Source organism: Lupinus angustifolius, chromosome LG01, assembly GCF_001865875.1.
Source record: "Lupinus angustifolius cultivar Tanjil chromosome LG01, LupAngTanjil_v1.0, whole genome shotgun sequence".
NCBI lineage: Eukaryota > Viridiplantae > Streptophyta > Magnoliopsida > Fabales > Fabaceae > Lupinus > Lupinus angustifolius.
Window position 1 is genome coordinate 12,642,694 of NC_032009.1, and position 8,438 is coordinate 12,651,131.

General features: G+C 33.0%; 1 pseudogene; it reads right to left on the reverse strand.

The window, feature by feature from the left end:
* Positions 1 to 769, reverse strand: part of LOC109351506 — an 8,804-nt pseudogene extending 8,035 nt beyond the window's left edge.

Consider the following 8,438-nt stretch of genomic DNA (forward strand, 5'->3'; position numbering starts at 1 on the left):
TAGGCCTTAGGATGGTCACCAGTTTTGGGCTCCAAAAGAGAAGGAAAAACATCAATATAATGGTCAATTGCGGTGCAAATGCCACAAACTCTTGCTGCAAGTGAAGGTTTCTACTCATTCATGGCAAGTTAAGTGACCAAGGTAGCAAGGGAGTCAATTTTTTCTCAAGTTTATGATGTCTTACCGAATCTGTCCCAACATCATGGACACCTCTGACCACTATAGCATCACTACTTCTTGCACTGAACTGTTGAGAGTTGGAAGACATCTTCTCAATCAAACCTCTAGCCTCAAAAGGGGTCATATCTCCAAGTGCACCACCACTAGCAGCATCAATGATTTTCCTCTTCATGTTGTTCAGACCCTCATAGAAATATTGCAGGAGGAGTTGTTTAGAGATTTGATGATGAAGGCAGCTTGCACATAGTCTCTTGAATCTCTCCCAATATTCATATAAACCTTCTACATGTAGTTGTCAGATTCCAGCAATATCTTTTTTGATTGCAGTGGTCCAGGAGGCAAGAAAGAAATTTTCAAGGAAGATTCTCTTCAGGCCATCCCAACTAGTAATAGAACTAGGGCCCAAGTAATACAACCAATCTTTTGAAGCGCCCTCAAGTGAATGTGGGAATGCCTTCAAACATATGTGATCCTCTTGGACATCACGAGGCTTCATGGTGGAACATACAATGTAGAACTCCTTAAGATGCTTATGAGGACATTCACCTGCAAGTCCATGAAACTTAGGCAACAAATGGATTAGTCCAGTTTTGAGCACATATGGCACATCCTCATTGGGATACTGGATACACAAGCTTTCGTCTGTGAAATCAGGTGTAACCAGTATCCTTAATGTCCTCTCACGTGGGATTGAAGGTGGTTCAGCCATATTTTTAGAGTATACAACAGAATGCACAGAAACAACGACATCAGTATCACTATCATTTAGATTAACACTAAGATGTAAAGACTCACTATCAGGTTTATTTTTTATTTTTGAAGATTTATTTAAAAGGTGAATTTGTTGAAACTAAACAAAGTAAATAAACACAAACTTGGCTTAAACATTTTTCAAGATCAATGACTTTGTAAATTACAAGCTTTGATGAGCATCATGAGATGGAAAATTGAAAATTTTGTGAATAATTCCTAATGTTATAACTGGGATAAAATGCAAACTTTTTTGAAAATCATTTATCATGACCTTGTGAATTTGTTTAAAAATCAAAGAGTTGTACATTAACCAACCTTGTGAGAGAGTGTAAGCCAAACACAATAATTATGCGAGCTTAGTGAGAAACTTTTTGGTTTTGCACAATTGATTTTGTTTGAATCTTTCTTTACTTGGTTGCACACAATTTGATAGAATATGATCAAGGCAAGTTCTTTCAATTAGAATGAGCCACTTGACCAAAAATGACCAACCAAAAATAGGAATATCCTTTTTTAACCCCTTTGAGCCTTAAAATAAAAATTTTATTTTCAAAATCAACCCTTGAGCCTAATATGGAAAAACAAAAATAATCTCCTATACTTTTCTAAGTAAAAAGAGAGCATTTTTCAAAAGGTAGGTTGATGGAAGAAATTAAGTTGGGGGGAACGGTTGGCCATGTAACAAAGTGTTCAAGGAAAAATTCTCAATCTCTTTACAAATAAAAAAGGAAAGAAAAAGATCCAAAATAAAAAAGGAGTGAAAGGAGATTGATAAAATTAAAGAGAAGTTACACAAAAAAGTCAAGAAAAAGAATGAGGGAAGGAAAAATGGAAAAAAAGTTGAAAGGAGTATATGTTTTTAATGAAAAATTAATTTTTGCTCTCTTTTAACTTTGAAAGTATCGTTGAATATCTTGAAAATCCAATTTCCTTTGATAGCCAAGCCTCATTACAACCTAAATAAGACCTTAGTGATTCTTGAAAAAATTGTCCAATCAAAGTAAGTGTTGAGATGATAAACAAAATTAAATTCTTGCAAACCAAACAAGTTGAGTTTTGAGTGAAACACTTACCCCAATTAGTTCCATTCTTGAACCGTGTGTGAAATGCATCTCTGTGATTGATAACATTTTTCATAAGTGAATTGCTAAATGAGTTTTTGAAAAGATGTGTTCAATTCTTAGTTTGAAGTATTATGAGTCAAAGTCATATAATCATAAACACATCTCATGGAACTTAAAAGGAATCATGCATAAGTTTTGATCTTGTACAAACCTAATGTTTCCAAAGCCAAGTGGTTGCTATTTTACCTTTTGTTTGGGGACAAACAAAGTTTTAAGTTGGGGGGAGTTTGATAAGTTCCAAACATACCTAAATTTCATACACTTTTATGGCACTTATCTTAAGCATAATTGAGAAAAACCAACTTAAAAACAATACTTTTTGGATAAAATATCACAATCTTGTATATTTGTGTTTGTATTTCTCTTTAATGTGTTTTGTAGTATTTAGAAAGAAGAAGAAAAGACAATAAAGACTCATGGTCCATGAAGAAAAAGAAGTCAAACTCAAGATGCTCAAGCAGGCCACTTAGCATGGACCAAGCTACGCTGAGTTGACCTGGACACCAGCCTGGCCCGGTCCGACCCAACCTGGCTCAGTCAAACCAACCTGGCATAGACCAAGTTGCTCAAGCAGGCAGCTTAGCGGACCTGCTTGACTGCTCAGCCTAGCACCAGACAAAGCCTGACACGGCCAGAACACAAGCTTCGCACGATCAAACACAAGCTTGGCACACGCCCAAGTTGCTCAAGCAGGAAGCTCAGTCACCAAGCCACGTCTCAGTCAGCATGGTCAAAGCTGCTCAAGCAGGCAGCTTAGCGGTTCCACATGTGTGCTCAGCGGTATGCACCCAGAATTATCTTAGCCATCAAGAAACCATGAAGTCATGCATGACCTCACATCAAATAGCCCACCATAGGCTTTTCAAGAGTAGCTCACCATAGCTGGTCCTATAGCTCACAACTAGCCTTGGTGAGTCAAGATTAAGGAGGTGACCAAGCTACTTGACAGAGTGACTAAACCCATGCTGAAGGGAATGGTCAGCTGCTTAGCTGCCAAATAGGGCAGTTGAGCGCCCAACACCTTGACCTATATAAAAGTATGAAATTCTCATTTGTAAGCGTTGCACATACATTCTAAATTCTTCCTAGTTTATTCCTCTTTTTTCCTCCATATTCTCCTCTCATTTTAGGTAGTTTTTAGTCTAGTTTTAGAGTAGTTTTTCATGTAATTCAAGAGGAAAATGGAGTTGGCAAAATAGGTGCAGAAACATGATTTTGTATCCTATTTTGGAACTTAAAGCATCTAACCTTTGGATGGATGGCTAATGCTCCTACAACTTTCATTTGGATTATGGTATGTTTGTATTTCTTTCTTCATTATAATTTCATTTGAATTTTAATCATTCGAGTTGGTGCTTTGGTTAATTTTATGTGTTTGAGAAGTACTTAATGCTCTTTTTAGATTAATCACCTAAAAACGGATTTCAAGTCATAAAAATTATTTGTCTCAAACACTTAACAAATAAACTAAGAAGTAGTTGTACTACTTAGTTTATATGCCAAGTTAAGAATACTTTTCTTAGGATCTTATATTCATTACTACTTCAATATTATAGTAGCCAAGATAAGGGTGTGATAACCTCGTCTCTTTGTGGACGTAGTATTGTTTCGTAGTGAATATAAGTGATCATCATTCTACCATTTTAGGACATACAATAAAAGGAAGATTTCAGACCTTGGTGTTTGGAGTTAATCAAAGTAAAACATAAGAACTTGTCTAAGTAGTTCAAATACATAAGAAGTTGAGAAATACTTTCATCATTCAAAATGATCTTGTCTCCTCAAGAATTTGTTAATACTTAGTTTATGTTTCTTGTTAAGTGTTTATGTGCATATCAAATCGAATCAAAAACAACCAAAAATATGTTCACTCATTATTTGTGCATTGACATATTCATATGATTCATTCTATTAGGCAATTCCTTGTGGTTCGACATAATCGTATACTACACTACAATTGCATCTTGAAAGAGGTGTATATTGTAAAATAGTAATGTGTTATCAATAAATTTATTTGTTGAAACACCTTTTAATATACAAAAGTGATGAAACTAACTTACTAACTTTTATTTATTGTTATTTACATTCCACAATTTATTTATTCTTTAATACCAACCTACCTTAAGGAAGAAGTTTGGTTTGTTAATAAAAGGAACCCGAAAGGGAGTAAATAAATAAAGGTCACTTAACTTTATTATTCTTTTGTTCTTTATATATTTATTTTTTTCTAACAACTAACTATTCATCACTTTTGTACATTAGAATACCATTAAACCGGTGTTGGAATTTATTCCACAAAACCGAGATGGTATTCAAAGGTACTTAATAATTATGTAATAGGGAATTGTTTCGATACCATTCTACCGGCGTTAAAATCTATTCTAATAAAGTCGAGATGGGGAAAAGAAGGAATAAATTATTCACATGATTATTAGAAGTAAGTTGTAACTGGAATATTCTTGATACTATTATACCGGCGTTGAAATTTATTTCAACAAAACCGAGATGACGAACAAAGAATAAAACCGATTTCACTTACTTAACAAAATAAAGGAAATACACCAAAGAGAAAAGACTTGCCTTTCAACAACTCACTATCTAAATTTAAATTCCTAACTTTTCTAACCGAACTATGAAATGTTCTATCAATTTCAGGATTTATTGGATGCAAAGAGTTAGTATTTTCCCTAGTCATGCACTAAATGCAACAGTAAGAACAATGTAGGGTAGTGGGCAGTAAGGGAAATACATGTTAAATTTCAGTAATAAACCAAAACTTTGCATCAATAAAATCCTAATACTATAGGAAACATCCACAAAAAGTTCCAGGACAAAACTCAAAGCCTAACTAATTTAATTAAATGCAACAAAATCAAAACAATTGGAAAAATAAACTTGTAACATAATAAAGAAATAGTAAACAAACTCTTTTTGGATTTTTAGGGTGGGTTCTAAATATGCTTGTGTAGAGAAAGAATCGTTGGATTTTTCTAACCCAAATGCATATATAATATGTCCAATTTTGATCAATGGTTCCAAAGTTTTGCCAAAAATAGAAAATCAATAGTAAAATTAAGTGAAAGTAAGGGAAATACATGTTAAATTTCAGTAATCAACCAAACCTTTGCATCAATAAAATCCTAATACCATAGGAAACATACACAAAAAGTTTCAGGACAAAACTCAAAGCCTAACTAATTTAATTAAATGCAACAAAATCAAAACAATTGGAAAAATAAACTTGTAACATAATAAAGAAATAGTAAACAAACTCTTTTTGGATTTTTAGGGTGGGTTCTAAATATGCTTGTGTAGAGAAAGAATCGTTGGATTTTTCTAACCCAAATGCATATATAATATGTCCAATTTTGATCAATGGTTCCAAAGTTATGCCAAAAATAGAAAATCAATAGTAAAATTAGCCACCACTTGTTTATATCTCACAACCAGCAGCAAGGTGATTAACTATGATACATATAGTATTCAATATGTGATGAAAGAAGTGTGGAAACAAAGTTTCATGCAAAAATTCCAACCACAACTATATTAACCAACATACACCCGAATCAACCAACAGGGAAATAGCTAAACAGGACAGCAAACAGTGAATGCTACAGGAAGATTTTGATACCCAAATAGAATGGTTATTCTAAGACACACACTAAACCGATAATACCCAGCAGCGGGCCAAATTTGATCGAGGTCGTACCTGATACAAATAACATAACAATTAAAAACTGTAGTACTAGGAAGTGACTCCAAGGTTGTTTCCCAAGGATTATCTTTCAAACAATGCTTCAAACACATTATACTCACACACACACAAGGGGTTTTTTTTTGTCGGACAGTATGAACATAAATTAAATTCAGAAACAGTAGTTAAGCAATACGATAAAACAACTACATCCCTTTGGTTCGTTTGTTCACATCTCAATCCTCGGTTTCAAAAGATTATTTTCAGATTCCAACCATTAACTTCCGAATTTGTTGAGAATCAATTAACTAAGCGATAATCAAGTCAAAGTTACAGAACCTAAACCTTTAACTAGGTGAAATCAGTATAAGCATGAAACGATTAACAAATTCACACGAACTAAGCATTCATGCACTAGAGAGAGTAAATCAACTAAGTGAAGATAAACTCAACCAGCCAGTTTCTAAGCAATTGAATTAAGCAAACCATGTTCAGAAATAAGATAGAAGAAATTAACACTAAAGAAAACGAAAATGCATTAATAACAAAACCTTAAGAGTTGTGATACATTACCAAAGAAACTTAGGCAAGATATTTAGCCTTCCATGGCAATGGAAGAACAAACTAAAAATGAAAAATGAAGAAGGAGTGAAACCCTAGCAGACCAAAAAGAGGGGAAAACGGAAATGTGTGTGTTTCAAACTGAGGGAAAAATGAAGTGTGTGTGTGTTTGGAGGGGGGAATCCGAATTTAACCCCTCCAACCCACATAAAACCGAATTGGGCCTAAACAATGGGCCCAAAGCTAAATTACAATAAAAAAAATCCTAAAATAAAAATACAATCTTCACTTCAACACATATCCTTCATTTCCATAATGCCCAAAATGCCATTGATGTCAAATATGATAATAGAGTTAATGAGGCCAAATAATCCAAAATTAACTCATTTTAGGAATATTAGTCTAATAAAGTCTAAAACACTAAATCATGTGAAACAAAGTCAATTAGGCACAAAAAATCATCAATCATGCTAAATTAATGTTATGAATAGTGTATAATATATTGTTCATTAGTTTTGCATCCAACAAAATCTAAATCTGAATATCTCATCAAGTCACAAAGAATTCAAGTTGGATACCACAATCCAACACCAGGCGTGCCTTTCAAATAATTCATTATTTTTAACGACAACAAGATGTGACTCCTTAGGTTTTGACTGATAACATGCACAAAGATAAACACTAAACATAATATCAGGTCTACTAGCACTAAGATAAAGAAAAGAGTCGGTCATACCTCAATACTTTGAAATATCTATGCACTTTCCTACTTCATCAATATCAATGTAAGTTGCAGAACTCATTGGAGTGGAAATTGTTGTAAATTTAAGTGTGCAATGACATGATGTTGATGAAGACAAAAATTAAAGATTGATAAAGACTATGGATAAGGACAAATCAACTACAATAACATGAAGAGTTAAGTTCAAGCTTCAAGAGGATCAACAAAGCTAAAGAGTAATTTTATATTTCTTTAGGTCCTAAGATGCTTTGAATGGGTAGAGCCTAAGTTGGATGAACCTAATGATAACCCTCACATATTATAATAATGAACATAGTACATATGATATTTGCATTCATACATGATTTAGGTGCATTAGCATTCATACACGATTTGGATGCATTAAACTAAGTTGAACTTATATCATTTTAAAATCATGCATCATGCATTAGTTAATCATGTTAGAGGTTCATGAAATATTAACTAAGTATTTTTATTAAACAATTAATCGATTAAAACTATAGTTACTCAATTAAGTCAGTTTTAGTTTTGGAATCTTGAATGTTTTAAAGAACGTTAATTAAGTGTCTACAAAATTGATTAATACAGCAGAAAATAGTTTGAAACTGAATGATATTTTAACTACCATTTCCCATGAGCAAAATAACTAGAAACATTATAGATACACAAGAATATACTACAAATTTTCAAGAGTGTTTTTTTTTTTGGAAAAGTGTGCTATAAATTTTACAATAAATGAAAGAGTTTATGAATCTTTGAAGAGTTTCATTTTCAAGCATTCATCATTTCAAAAGATATTTCTTTGCATCTCATAATAAATAATCTTCATACTCTGAGATCGTGAGATTCATCTAAGGGTTATTGGTTCTGAATTTAGTAAATGATTAGCACAACATCACGGTGCAAAGAATTTTGTAAACATATACTGATTGAGTTGTAAATTCTTCTCTTGGGGTGTGACGCGTCATCTTATAAGAAGAGAGGAATTTAGGATGAAATCCTAGGTGATAAGTGCCGAAAATACCTAATTTTCATACACTTTTCATGGCACTTATCCTATGCAAAAATGTGAAAACCAACTTAATTCAACAATTTTTAGATAAATTTTGTGTGTTTAAATAATATAATTTTTGATCACCTCTTGTCCAAGTTTCTCTTGAATTTTATAGGAAATTGATTGAAAAGAATTAATCCAAAAGATAGCCAAAAATTTATGCTAAATCACAAGCCAAACGTTGAAAAGGAAATGCTCAAAACAAACAAGCCAAGTACGGCATGTTGTCAGCTTAAGCTTAGTCCCAAAAAAAGATGACATAGGCTTGAAGAAATACACCTTTCTTTACCTTGAAGAAACCCAAGCTAGGTATGAAAATCAAAGCACAAA